Consider the following 14120-nt stretch of genomic DNA (forward strand, 5'->3'; position numbering starts at 1 on the left):
TCTCTCTCTCTCCTTTCCTCCATCGCTGGGTTTCGTCCCTCCCCCGGTGGCCTGTGATACTCCAGCCTCTTTAATCTGCGTGTTTGCATCTGCCTGTCTGCTTTCATCTCCAGTTCCTGGGAGCTCTGATGTGACCGACCTGGCTGCTAGTGATGCACAAAATCGTGAGAACCAATATTTAACCTCGCAGGTATGACAGCTACAACTATACTATTTTGAGGATCCAATTTTGTAGAAGCTAAAACAAACAAGAAAAAAAGGCAAGGTTTTTATTGTTGCAGAGTTGCAAAACTGTTGTTTCCTTTCCAAAAGCATCCTAAAAAAAGAGCTGTGATGAATAATAGTTATTTAATAACTTAATAAAAGTCTCTTTCAGTTCTCCCATAAAACACACTTAAATATCAGAAATATTTCATCTCCTGTCTAAGTTCTTGTTGAACTGACTAGAGCAGAATACAGAGCAGAAGTCCTAGAAACTCTCCCAGAATGCATTGTGGCGCTGGAGTTGCGCAACACTCCTGACACACCATCAGATCGAGGTTTAAACAGAACAAAATCTGGCGGCGATGATGACGATGATGAAGATGAGGACGCCACAGCTCTCAAACAGAACTGCGTCCCGACCTGATCAACACGTTCCTGTTCATGTGCCTCCGCTCAGAGCCGCGCACGTTAATCACCACGCTGACCAGGAAGAGTTCCTGAGACAAATGCCTCCTTTGCCTCCGTCCGGTTGGGTCGCGCCATTTGGAATCAGCGTCTTGTTTAATAGCAACCAGGAAGTGGAGCCGCAGCTCCGAGCTTCTGCCCAGAGGCCCCTCTGCCCAATCACAGGCAAAGTTCAGCTGCCAATCACGATGGTTTATCCTCCTCCTGGCTCCAATTCATTAAACACGAACGGATCAGTAAAATAAAAGGGAACCTACCTTTTCAGGAGAAATTTATGGGAGAACTTTTGGTCTCGACCCTCTGACTGGAGGCCTAAATAAAAGAATTTGCTGTTCCTGTGCTGTATAATGCTCCAGATGCAAGTAAGACACTTTGGCCTCTTTTATTGACCTCCTACGTCGTTCATCTTTATCTTTATCCAGTTTATGGCTCTCCCTCTCTCTCTCTCTCTCACACACACACACACACACACACACACACACACACACACACACACACACACACAGCCATTGGGAGGGGTTGCTGTTCACCCCCACATAGCTGAAGGGAGAGGAGATGAGGTAGAGGGAAAAAATGAGAAAGCAAATTAGAGGAATTGGTCAAGCGAGGAGCAGAGGAGTAGAGAGAAGTTTGGGGGAGGGAGGGAGCCGAGGGGAGGAGGAAAGGATGATAGGACAAACGGAGCCAGTGACCTGAGGAGGGAGTGCTTGAGAAAAACCTACCCGGCGTGCATCAACAGGGAGGCTGCTGAGAGGACAGAAATGAGAGTGAAAACACTGAGGGCCACTCAAAGGGGACGCCAGCCAGGACACAATGTCCAGCGCGTGTGCACGTGGGAGCCGCCTTTGTCCAGCTGACCTGCTCTGACCGCTCCCTGGTGTGCGAGTGTCTGTTTGTACAAAGTAGCCCAAAATGAACAGAAGCTTTTCTTGTCAACTCTTGTCACTATATTAGCCCCTGGCGTGCTACCACACCTGGACAGACCAGAGTTAAGAGTCAACATATGGGTGAAACAAGTGTGCAAGTGTGTTCCGGTGAATCGGTGATCTCCCGCCCATCAGGAACCCCGACTGGGTACTTTTTAGGGAACATTTGGCCCAGGAAACAAGAAAGCATAATGTTTGTTTAAGCATTAGATGCTTAAACAGTAAATTTGCCTCTGGGTCACACAGTAAATGTATTTTGTCACATTCCGTCATTGCTGACTCTTCTGGGAGTTAAACTGCTCCATCGCACGCACGTCCGATAGCAAAATATTTCTCAAAGTCGTGCAACATGTCCCCCCCCCCCCCCCCCCCCCCCCCCCCCCCCCCGACACTGCTGCATCCCACACCTTCCCAGTCAGTCTCCTCCTCAGGGTGTTCAAAAAAAAAAAGATTAGCTTAGATGGACAAACAGTCAGCGTCTGGAGGGAAATCACATTATTATCCCAATGATTCTGCTTCCTGTTTGTATATTATCATCGTGCTCAGATATTTATGACACACGGGTGTGCGTGCAAACACACACACACACACACACACACACACACTCAAGACAAGAGAAAGTGAGAGCCTCACACATTACAGCCTCCCACCACTGTGACCTGCGCTCCCATCCTCTCCCAGTCTACCTCTCTCTTCTCCTTCCCCTCAGTCTACCTCTCCTCAGCTGCCTCATCTTTTTTTCCCTTCCTGGTGCAAGTAAGCAGCTTAAACACCTACAGGGTGTGACATTGGGGCCCCACGCGCCTCCAAATGCAGTGAGTGCAGGTGGGAGAAGGCAGCGCTGAAATGGAGAGCGTTTCATCCGTCTATTCTCTCCACGCCGCGCCAACCGGCGATGGCGGTGCGAGTGTGGTTAAGGAAAAGCCAAGGCTGTCCCCTCACATTAGCCAGGGCTGAGCCAGACGAGCCATTCCCCCCCCCCCTCCCCTGCAAGACAGTCCTCCACTGCTCATCTTAACACACACACAGAGTCAGCACACACACTGGTCCTCTCTCATCCTCTTTTCCTCCCCTCTCTCTCTCGGCTTAGCTCCGCCGTGGGCACCGGTCCCCAATCTCCAAGGTGATTATGACAAAAACGAACGACCCCCAAGAGACGGGGCCAGGAGAGATAAGAAAGAAAGACGAGGATGGCAGAGGGAGCGAATGAGGAGGAGGAGGAGGGGGAGGAAGGGATTGGAGATGGATGATGTAACAGGGAATTTTGGCTGCGTCTTATGGTATGGGATAAGAGTTTCTGCACTTTCTACCAAACTGTACCTATATTGTCTTTCCGCCATTTTCAAATACTGTAATGAAAAAAGTGGAGAATAATTACAAAAACGTACTTCTTGTGTCTCATTTACATTTAAAATATGTAACATTGCAGCACCTGATTTGGGGTGTCTACAGGTGTTTCAGGCTGCTAGTAGTTGTTGCTTGGCTGAAACGTATCTGATGTCCCAGGAACAATGTCCACATACGTTCAAAATAAAGAAGTAACTGTAGCATTTAAGTGCAGGTTGTGTGTGTGTGTGTGTGTGTGTGTGTGTGTGTGTGTGTGTGTGTGTGGTGTGTGTGTGTGTGTGTGTGTGTGTGTGTGTGTGTGTGTGTTCCCAACCACGAAAGTTAGTGATTAACATTTATACCCCAGAAATAGCTGCAGGGGCACAATGACACACAAGCAGTACACTGTGCTCCCTTCTGGGGTAAATTTTTAACATAGAGACAGTTGAAGGGACACGCTTAGTGGCGACACAATGCTAATGTGGGCCTATAGTGGCTAACTGAGACACACTATGAGTAAAGTTCCAGTTAGAGCCCAAATCCATTAATAAAACTCACATTCTCACAATGAACAGTGATGCTGATGGATGGATGGATGGATGGATGGATGGATGGATGGATGGATGGATGGATGGATGGATGGATGGATGGATGGATGGATGGATGGATGGATGATGGATAGATGGATGGATAGATGGATGGATGGATAGATAGATAGATAGATAGATAGATAGATAGATAGATAGATAGATAGATAGATAGATAGATAGATAGATAGATAGATAGATCATTTCAAAAGCACCAATAAGGTTGCAGCTCTTCGAAAGGGGTCAAAGATAATTTGTTGTAATGTAGGACGGGGTCATGACCCTGCACGGTCAGCAGGGTCAAAACGAATGGTGGCACTGAGCCTGGAAGGCCATTAAAGAGACAGGGAGGAGTGATGTGGTGGGGAGTGAAGGGGGAAGGACCACTGTTAACCCTTTCCCCTGCCTCCCTGCAGAACCAGAGGAGAAAGGAAATGTAGTTGAGAAGAGATGAGAGGTCATATTATTGTAGCATAGCAACCAGGTTTCAGTGTGGGTTGAGGCGAGCAATAATATATAATACTGCTGAGAGGTTAGACAGCTCAGAAGAACCTTTTAAGATGGATGTGGAAGGAGAGGTGAGCAAAAGAAAGGGGAAGAAAATGTAAGAGAGGGGCCAGCAGGAAAAAAATAGCCAGCTACTTCCACACTTTCTCTCCCTGTCCATCTCTGTTAGTCACTCTCTCCTCTTCCCATCCGATCCGTGCATCATTAAAACAAGCAGAGGAGTGTTCAGAGCGTGGGGCTTCACCGAGACAGTGACCTCCACAATGAGAAGATGTTCTTGCTTCAGGGAAGAGGGGCTTGATTTGTTCTTCTTGCGTTCTCTTTCTTTCTGTTCCTTTTATTTCCCTTCCTGTACTACTTCCAATGGGGTTATGGTAGGGAAGGAAAGGATGAAGAGGGTAGACATGCTGAAAGAGCCGGGGCCGGGGAGATGCAGGGAGAGGCAGAGAGGGCAGTTTAAAGTGGGACAGCTGAGATGTGATAAACAGGAAAATACCCAAATTCCCCTGAAGTAGCCGAGAGGGCGGAAGAGCCCAAGAATCCTGGATGTGATTCTGACCTCTCTTTTACTGTATTTAGGAGTGAGATTATTCCTGCCCTATCCCGGGGAACATATGCATACTCTCGGACGGGGTCGGCCGACAGTCGTCCTTATCAAACGAGGCAGCGACACCCGGGATTATAGCGCGCTATCTCCGTCCGTGTCCAGCGGCACCTTTCTTTCATATACATACAATAGATACAAAGGCCTGCCGCTGCTGGGAGGACGGGAATTCCTGTGGGTGACACAGTGACAGGCGGCGGTGCGAAGACCCCCCTCATTGCACCCCCCTCCCCAACTCCACCTCTCTCTCCCCCCCACGCATTGCCTTCACACGTGAACCAAGCATGTGGGCAGCGAGCACAAACACGTCCCTGCGTACCCGCCGGATGATTATACACTCTTTAAATCCAATAACCTCGATTCATTTACGCTACCTTCTGGTGTCATTCTTCATTGGGATTCATTTCTTTGCGCTGTCTTTGCGAGATGGTTCCCTGCTTTTCCTCTTGCCCCCCAATCCTCTCCATCCGTGCTCGGCTCCCGCGCCCTTAATTTGCTCCTTCTCTCCGAAGGAGGGCTCTTTATGAGAGCCTCGTCCTTTGCCCGTCCTGATTCGAGTATCGCCGAGCTGCACCTTCACACATATTGTTGCCTCGCACCTCGTGCCAAATATTCTTTTGTGAAGCCTTCCCCCAACCCCTGCCTGCACCTGAGATAGTGTTCTTTCAGCTTCAGGCAGCCTTTGCTTTCCATACAAGCCGTGCTCGGATGGCACGGGCGGCACACAGCTGGTAAATTGATAGTGAAGGATAGTAGATGGGCCTTTGAAAGTACCCCGTGCTATTTTTGCGACAGTTTGTCGGATTCTTTTTTTTTCTTCTTCTTCTTCTTCTTTCTCCCGCAATGTTATTTTTGCCACCGTTTAATTCGATGCGAGCAATTACGACAAGCTCTTCCCAGCAGGGGGGCCACTCTGGGAAGGCAAATTAATGCTCGACTTCAAAAAGTTTTCCTAAAGTGAGTTTACATACCTCGTCTCTTTGTTCAAACGTGAGCTGTCACGCGTGGCCCCACCCGCTACATCCGCGTCTCTCTCGCTCCCCGCCGTTTGTATTTCAGGCTGTCTCCTTTACCTCAGTGACAAACTTTAAAGGACAAAAACAACACGCCCGTGCTCATGTGTTTATTTTAGGTGTGCTGATTGGCAGTTGACCTGAATTTCACTCTCAGAATGGGCAAATGTGTGGTGGCGATTGTGGGGAGAACATTTGAAAATATAAAATATTTCACTTTTATATGAAGCGGAACGCTCTAGGCTGAATTGATTGGCTCAAAGTGTCCTGTGTGTGTGTGTGTGTGTGTGTGTGTGAGATTTAGCAGCCCCTAATGGTGAGAACGCAGACTGCAACGATTGAGGACCTCAGCTCAGAGCTTTGCTGGGCCCGTTCGCATTACCATGAAAATAAGATTATTTTATCAATTCTGGAGCTATCAGATTATTAATAGTGGCCATGGAATGGAGACGTCGGATTAATGCATGTCACGTCTACGGAGCGATGTTAAGTCGAATGACAACAAAACTGGCGTGGAGCGGTGAGAAGTCGATTCTTCACCAAGTCTCACATCACACATATGTACCTTAAAAGAAATGCAAATGGATGATTACATTACTGACGTGCATTTCTTTGTAACAACTATTTGATTACTCTGACTCAGCAGATGCTGTTGGTCACGTAAACGAGCTCAGTGTTGCAGATATGTAAAGAGCTCTACAATGAGCTATGCATTTAGAAGAGCATCTGCCTGAATAGAAGACAAAACACTGCAATTATGAGGCGGAGTCAGCTGTTGGAGGTGAGCCGGTGAGAACTAGGTGTAGGAGATATCAGGATGGCTTGAAAGATATTTGAATAAATGTTTGAAAAGGCGAATAAGCAGAAATTCTTCCTGACACGGCGACTCCCTCCTACAACCCTCCATATGAACACACAACACACCCACCGCCTTGTCTTGGCATGTTGTGAACATAAATACTGCTTGCGCATGCACGTGCGCGCGCACACACACACACACTATGCAGGATTTTCACTTCCCTGTGACTCTCTCTCCTGAGTGGACCTTTTTGATGAGCGTTCCATGGAATGAATACACATGTAAGTGGCCTAATGATGGCTAAACCCATCCATGGGCAGAGAGGGATGGAGGAAGGGAGGGGGGAGTGGATTTGAGTGTAGGGGGGTTAGGCAAGGGTCATGATTGTCGTGTCGGGCTGAAAGAAAGTCCACGTTGGCGTGAGGAAGCACAGATTTGTGTAAAGCAGCTTCTTTCAGGCCGGGATTGCAGATCCGACTCAGAGAGAGAGACTATGAATTGGAGAGAGAGGGGGGGTGGGGGAATCTTGGGCATTACAGACCTACATCCTTAATCCACATGGCCTGACATTCTCCTTTATCCAGTGCCCAGCACTGCCCAGACTGATGGAGTCCTGGCTCTAACCCCCTCACCAACGTTGTATCATGCCAAAGAGCATCTCTTCCTAGACACCCCCCCCCCCCAGAAAGAGAGAGAGAGGACGCGAGAGAGAGGAAGAGCACAAGTGCATGCTCTGCTGCAGCGTCGTCTCTCTTCCTCTTAAACTTTTCCCACTTCCTCAAACCCATAACGATTCCTGCTCACTACTTCTACGCTTGTTTCCATAGAAAGGAGTTCCTTATTTTTACACTCATTGATGCAACAAGGAGTCACACAGAGTAACGGCACCGCCGAATCATCCAAGAAAAGTTATGTGCCTACTTTTTTTTTTTTAAACAGGAGCAGACAGAAGTGCTGGAGATGTTAAGAATTCTCCAGATGGCTTTGAGTAAATCCAAATTCCCCCCAAAATTTTCCTGATTCATTTAGTCCTTAAATATTATTTATTTTTATTTATTTACTTCTTTTAAAGAAAAATCACCAAATTATCTGAAATCTGCAGAGGAGCCAATCACCAGCCCAGGGACTGAGCACATTTAATTGATTATCTGTGACATTTGGCCTCCAGGGTCTGAGAACCAGCTGATATCCTGCTCATGAGAATTCTACTGCTCCCGTAATTATGACTGAATCTTGATGGTCAGCACTTCCTGCCATCCCTCCCTCTCGCTGGCTCACAATGATTCCACACCTATAAGACAAAGGAAAAAATCCAGCAAATGTTTGTGGAAGACTTCAGGCATCAGTGGAATTACCCCGGATAGTTTAGTGAGAAAATGCGGCCTGACTGCAGCGCATCACAAGACTCTTAGGTGTTTTCCAACTAAAAAAGCGACATACCATAAAGGTCGCTTCTCTTTTTCTATGAAACAGCAGCTACAGGCTGTTTTCTGTCTGTAGCCACAAGAGGGGGTAAGTTACAGCAAACCTCTGGTCCTTCCTGAGCCCTATGGCAACCAGACGCACACACCAGATGCCCCCGAACCACCTTAGGATAATGGAAATTCCCCCCGTTACCCCACAATGCGGAATAACCTTCATTATTATTGAAATATTATTTTTGCAGAAAGGTAAAATAGGGGTGTTATTACTAATTTGGCTGCGTGTGATAAGGGTAGATCAGATGGACACGCTGCGTGTGCGCTCACATTGTCTCATTTCCTGACTCTGCCCGGAGAGAGAGAGAGAGAGACAGAGAGAGAGAGAGAGGAGATATGGGGACACGGGGAGAGAGAGAGATAGTGAGCGTAGGGGGAGAGCGAGATAGAGAGACACCGACATGCAGAGAGGAGGAGGAGGAGGAGAAGAAGGAGGGGGAGGCTCCTGATACCAAGACACGGAAAAGCAGGGGAGGAAAGGAGAGAAAGAAAAAAGGGGCTGGTGGAGGAGGAAGAGCGGGGAGTGGGAGAAAACAGGGGGAATAACACTTAGAGAGAACGCAGAAGAGAGGAGGACGGCACGGAGCGGTGGACATCCCCTTCTTTCTTCTCCCAGGCTGTCACAGCAGATCGTACACCGAAGGACCGACACCGCGTCCACCCCAGACCCCCATGGGGTAACAGGTATGTCGGACTTCCTTTTATTTCCCGGAGCCCCCTTTCTTGTGCAGGTCCAGCGTCGATCCCCTGCTAACAGGTTTCAGGTTTCATTCAGAAGCGGCAGGGTTTTCAGTGCCTTTGTGGGTGATAAAAATTACTTTTCTGCCTCTCGGAGCCGACTGATAGTTGGTGGGCGCGCAGGTTGGAGACGTGAAACAATACGCAACTCTGCGTGGCGTTATTTTAGTTGGCCGTCTGCGGGGGGAAAGCTGCTGTATGGAGGCCCGTCACTTCTTTCCGTCGCTTTCTCTTAATTCCAGTCCGTCGGCACCACGTTAACCGCCGCATGAGCGCGTTTTGACAGCTGAATACCCGATCGAGTCTGAAAGTCCGCCTACCTGTTCGGTACGTGACAGCCAGCTGTCTGTTGCGCTTGTTCGATCGGGGGAAGCTGTCAGCCGGTGCACTCGCGGCACATTTGGAGCCTAATCGGCGTCTAAGAAGAAATAGAACCCAATTAAGGTCCACTCGTGCGTCGCCGAAGCGCTTTTAACCCTAACCCTAACCAGATGTTGTGCCGTTTGTACTTTTGTGTGTCATTCTGAATGGGTGTTCCTCCACCTGAGCGCGTTACGTAAATGTGACCCTGGCAGGTATCTTGAAGCGACCCTCTGCCTGGGTTCATCCCACTTCCACCATCCCGGTGAAAGGCGTAAAGTTTTTAAACTGCGTGACAACAATCGCAGCGACGTTCACGAAGGTTTCGCGCACCGATGCGGTGCCACACAGACCGCGGGTGAAGGGTCGAGCGGCGTCGGGCTGCCCGAAATAATAGGAAAGGATGGAGGAAGGGGAGGGGGGTTAAAGGGAGGTTATACCCTACCATGCAAAAGGGGGATTTTCTCCTCCTGGAATTTTTTTGCTGCGTCAACACCCAACCCTCAAGGACCAGACAGTCTGGGGTTGGGGGTGGAAGGGTGGGGATTTGTTTGCAGATGTTGCTCTCGGGTGATTTGCGTTTGGAGTTGCTGATCATCTCCTGATCCATCGGAGAGTTGAGAAGTGCGACGTCAAGTGTTTCCTCGGGTTTATCTGCGGCTGAGTGCCGGAGGCGCCTCTCTGTGTCTCCGTCTGCCTCCCTCTACCCTCTTAAACCGGTCAGTTCCGTCTTCCTCCATTTTCTGCCATGTGAGAAGGGGAGCAACCCCTCTCTCACGCGCGCGTGTTTGTGTGTTTGCGTGCGCGCGCGCGCGCGCTCGCAGCCAGGTGAGCCCCCATCGACAGATCGAAAAGGGATTCCCAAACTTTCCAGACCGCATAGCAAATGAAAAGGTCCGTGTTGCATTTAATAATGTCGGAAAGCTTCAAGCCATGTTAATTATTTTTAAAAACCTTTTTCTTAAATGAAACATTTTTACTAAAAAAAACAGACTATATTTATACAGGTGATGTCACAGAAACATGTAAGCCATATTTAAGGTTGGGCCAGTTTAAAACATCTATACTCCTGGGGTGAGTTTAAAGTCAAATGACATTTGTGTGTGTCAACAGGGTTTGTCAAGTGCTACACATGATGGAGCTCATCAGATGTGTGTGTGTGTGTGTGTGTGTGTGGGGGGGGGTTCCAAACCTTTAATGGGGGCATAGATCGCAACAGGGATTTTTTCTGTGTGTGTGTTGTTGTATATTACTTAGAATGAAACGGTGGGCGTTTCCTTTTTGTGGGTGCTATTAAAACATCTGCATTTCCTTCATCTGTTCATTACCTGAACGATGAACCTTTTGATGAATGACGGACAGCCAGACCTGCCCGAAGCCTCTTAGGTTGCGCCTGCTGCGCATCAGCCCCTTCCATCTAAGCACGCTCCTGTTTGACAGCGACTAACTGGATCTTTGGGATTAACAGACCATCTAGTGAGTTTTTCCAAATTGTCTTAAAGGCCTCGCTGGATTTGTCTGCTTGTTTTGCCCTTCTTACCACAGAGTTAAGGATTGGCGCTTGATATGACAAATCCTCCAAACCCTCTTTTATTCAGTAATTCAATTAGCGTGTAGGCTTGTATGTGGGAGTATGTGCCCACATGGACGTGTGTGTGTGTGTGTGTTTGCGTGCGTACCCATCTGTGCACGTTGAGTCTTCATGAGCCGAGGAGAGCTTATCCGTCCTATCGTGACATTAAAACAAATCAGCTGGCCGGCCACACCTCAGCAGCAGGACGGGGACTATTTCCCAGGATGCTTTGTGCCTGTTGCTTTACCTAACCCTACATCGTGTCAGTGGATATTAATGTGTGGTGTGCGCGCGTGTGTGCGTGTCCTCCATCTGTGTGTTCTTTGGGGAAATTCTAAGACAATAGTTGCAAGGATGAGTGAAAGAGCGTAGGCGAAGTGGGCCGAAAGACGAAAACACCGTTCCAAAAGAAGATCCGAATCTCTGTTCCGCTCGTCTTTATCGCTCGCTCGCGAACCATTTAGGGTTGATTAAATGAAAGCGATTTGCTTTTACCTCTAAGGTGCTGGCGGATGCCCCCCTCCACCCCCACCCCCCTCCATCCCATCCCCAACCCCGCACTGGCACACGTGTTAATGGGGGAGAAAATGAGATCTATATTTGGCTGGAGTGTAAAAGTGCAGTTGGCCTCCTGTGACACTTGCTTCTTTTGTTTGCGCACTAGCCTGCTGGTATGTAGGTGGTGCTCAAACTCTGCCCTGCATGTTGTGGGCTGAACTGTGTGGTAGCAGGTTAGTCGGCTTCAGCTGCACAGAGACCCTGGGGACGGTGCGCGCAAACCCTCACAACCCGGTGTTTGTGTTCAGGCGCACAGCACCGCAAAAATGTGTGGGAGCCTTACCTCACGGCTCCCGTCAGGGTATCTATTTCCTGTTAGCAACCGTGCGCTTCATTCATGGCTTGATCGCCATGTTTTTTTTGTTGTTGTTTTTGTTTTGGTACGCGTGACACCCCACCCACCCAGGTGTTCTCTTGTTAATGGGAACTCCTACCTGACTAACAGGCCACTTATGCTCAGACGTGAACACCCCGCCCGACATTTCTCTGCAGAGTTTCCCGACGTCTCTGAAACGTCGCGAATTTTATCATTCTCACATCTGACGGGGTGGTGTTGTGTGCATTAACCTCCTCCGCCGCGCCGCCTCCATCCCCCATCCCCCGATAACTCCCATAGGCTTTTTAGCTTAACTGCCTCTATAGCTCATTGTGCACAACTGAATACAGGTGTTCCTAATCCTCCCGGGGTTACACGGTGTGGGGGATGTGCATGAGCGAGTCAGTGAGTGTGTGTGTTTGTGGGTGTGTGTGTGTGTGTGCGTGTGTGTGTAACAGCTGTCTTTCCTATACACCTGACATGCTCACCCTCACCCAACCAACAGAGAGAACAGGTGAGTGTTAGCTCTCCAACGCACACACACACACACACGCACACACACACACACACACACACACTCAAACACACACACTCCTCTCCTAAATGGGTGTTAATATTTTATAGCTGTGTTTGTATAGGTGCACGATAGGATGACAAAGGAAGCAATAGGCTCTGCTGATCTCTTTATTTGGAGGGGGGGCTAACTTTAAACCGCCGTCCCTCCATCTCGTTGCTTTTGCTGGTTTAGATGCCGTTTGAACACGTCTTGCAACAAGTGAAGTGCAGCCGTTTGGCGCGTCAGCCAGTGCACACCTGACAGATAATGTGCAAATATCATCCTTTGAATGCAAGCGCAGATGAAGGGAGGGAAATATTCGCTCTTCTAATTACATGTAACCTTTCTGCATTCCGCTAAAATTTCTCTGGAACAGTTTGCGACACCGCCTTTTAGAGAAGTTATAATTATGCAAACTCCCAGTTTACAGTCATTGATTTTTATGAATCATGTTGACAGACTACATAAAGCCTTTATATTTCTTTGGGATTAACGAAGAAAATGCATTTTGTCGCTTTAAAATGGAGAAAGAAATGATGTCGCTGCAGGTGACTCCTGTGGTGACTTTTGCCGCACATGTAAAACTACACCCATTCCACTTTGTATTGACTTTTTTCATTTTTAATTCAGCTTTTATTGGAAGGTTCTAATTCCAAATTAAAACCTTCCAATAAATGCTGAAGCATAAAACCATCACTTTTCCACCCCTTTCCATTTAAAATGAAAGAGGAAGACGGAAGCTCAAACTAGGAAACCTCTAGGAAAGCCAGCTCCGCGCTAATTTGCAGAAATATCGCACATCTTTACATAAGCCATTAAAAACCTAATGGTTTCTGTTCCTTTATTGAATTCGGGGATTTGCAGAACTGTAGAAGCCGTCTCTGTGGCTCTTAGTTGTTGTTTCTTCCGTCAAAGAACTCGTCTTTTATCCACCCAGCGTGAGCATTTGATGAGAAATTGAGCGGCTTTGAGCAAATACATCTTCGGAACGAGCCACCTAGCCTTGGGCTGTGGCTGGTGAGAGATTTCCATATCAAAGCTCAGGTGAGAGACGGGAGAAGTGGCAGGCAGAGAGAGGGCTGGGAAAAAAAGGGGCCGTGAAGGAGAGAGAATGGGGAAGAAAGGAAGAAGACAGGGAGGCGCGGCGACATCCTCTCTGAAAGAGTTGTAGCTCTTGTTTTTCACTTGTCTCTCTGGCGGCGCAGTTTAGTCGGGGCCTCGGAGCGTCTGTCTCCATCTGAGCGCCGGCATTAAAAAAAAGACCCACAGAAAGAATGGTGGAAGGACACGAATAGATGCTTTTTCTATAACCTTCTGTCGCCCACATGGATCAGAAAATGGTTTCCTCCTTCTCATCCCGACTAACATATGATCCGTGACCTCTGCCAACACTCGGATCCCTGTTTAATATTATTACCGAAGCATAAAACCATCACTTTTTTACCCCCAGGAAATATTTCTATAAGTATGAGAATTGATGGTGACACTTTAATTAATGGATGGAGTTCTCATTTCAGCGTGTGTGTGCGCGCGTGGGTGTGTGTGTGCGTGTGTGTGTCTGCCGAGCGTTACCCAGCTTTTGTAGAGTTTTGTAATCCAGCCGTGGACCCCGGCTAAAGTGCTAAAGTGCTGCTAACAAGGTCTGTTTAACATTCTCTCTCCTGCTCTACATACAATTATTCCACTTCGCTACCATTAACATGTACAGTAGGACTGGGCTTTTAATTGGCCTGATATGACTAATGCCAGATCAACTTGGATTTGCTAATTAGTTTTTGCTTTAAAAGTGCCATCAGGACATGAAATATTCATTGGTGTGAGGTGAAGCGTGGACTGTGGGTGGTATTAGTGGGATATTAGCGATACAGGCCGGCTCCTCCAGTGTGCCGGTGGGGGGAGAGACTGAACTCACGCTGGCCTGTTGTGGTCGGTTATTCATGTTTTGGGTGAGGTGTTAGTTTTTCATCATAATTTTAGACACCCACACGTGCACAAAGGGAGATGTACATGCATTCATCCGGCGCACAAACACACCTCCTCCATTCTCAGCAGCACAAGGCCACCTCTGCCTCTCCAGCCCCCCACCCCCCCCCCACCCCCACCCCCACCA

At 48.3% G+C, this 14120-nt stretch overlaps 1 protein-coding gene and 1 long non-coding RNA gene across 9 annotated transcripts in view; one reads left to right on the forward strand and one right to left on the reverse strand.

The window, feature by feature from the left end:
• Window positions 1-7532: 7532 nt before the first annotated feature.
• On the reverse strand, window positions 7533-9585 carry LOC130530278 (uncharacterized). Of its 3 annotated transcripts, none has more exons than XR_008951788.1 (3): window positions 9453-9585; window positions 8968-9065; window positions 7533-7722 (listed from the first exon to the last, which is right to left on the reverse strand). It is a non-coding gene; the product is annotated as an uncharacterized LOC130530278 (long non-coding RNA). The 3 variants fall into 3 exon arrangements; XR_008951789.1 differs by having other exon boundaries at window positions 8180-9065; XR_008951787.1 differs by lacking the exon at window positions 8968-9065 and having other exon boundaries at window positions 9453-9584.
• zbtb46 (zinc finger and BTB domain containing 46) overlaps window positions 8326-14120 on the forward strand; it is a 52841-nt gene continuing 47046 nt past the window's right edge. For 3 of the 6 annotated variants that reach the window (XM_057041298.1, XM_057041299.1, XM_057041294.1), the window contains exon 1: window positions 8326-8593. The gene's annotated coding sequence lies outside the window, so the exon portion shown is untranslated. Of the gene's footprint in view, window positions 8594-8841; window positions 8975-9012; window positions 9092-9585; window positions 9727-14120 lie in introns of those variants that run through there. The other 3 variants (XM_057041297.1, XM_057041296.1, XM_057041295.1) reach the window with 3 other exon arrangements.

Source organism: Takifugu flavidus, chromosome 8 (assembly GCF_003711565.1).
Source record: "Takifugu flavidus isolate HTHZ2018 chromosome 8, ASM371156v2, whole genome shotgun sequence".
Lineage (NCBI taxonomy): Eukaryota > Metazoa > Chordata > Actinopteri > Tetraodontiformes > Tetraodontidae > Takifugu > Takifugu flavidus.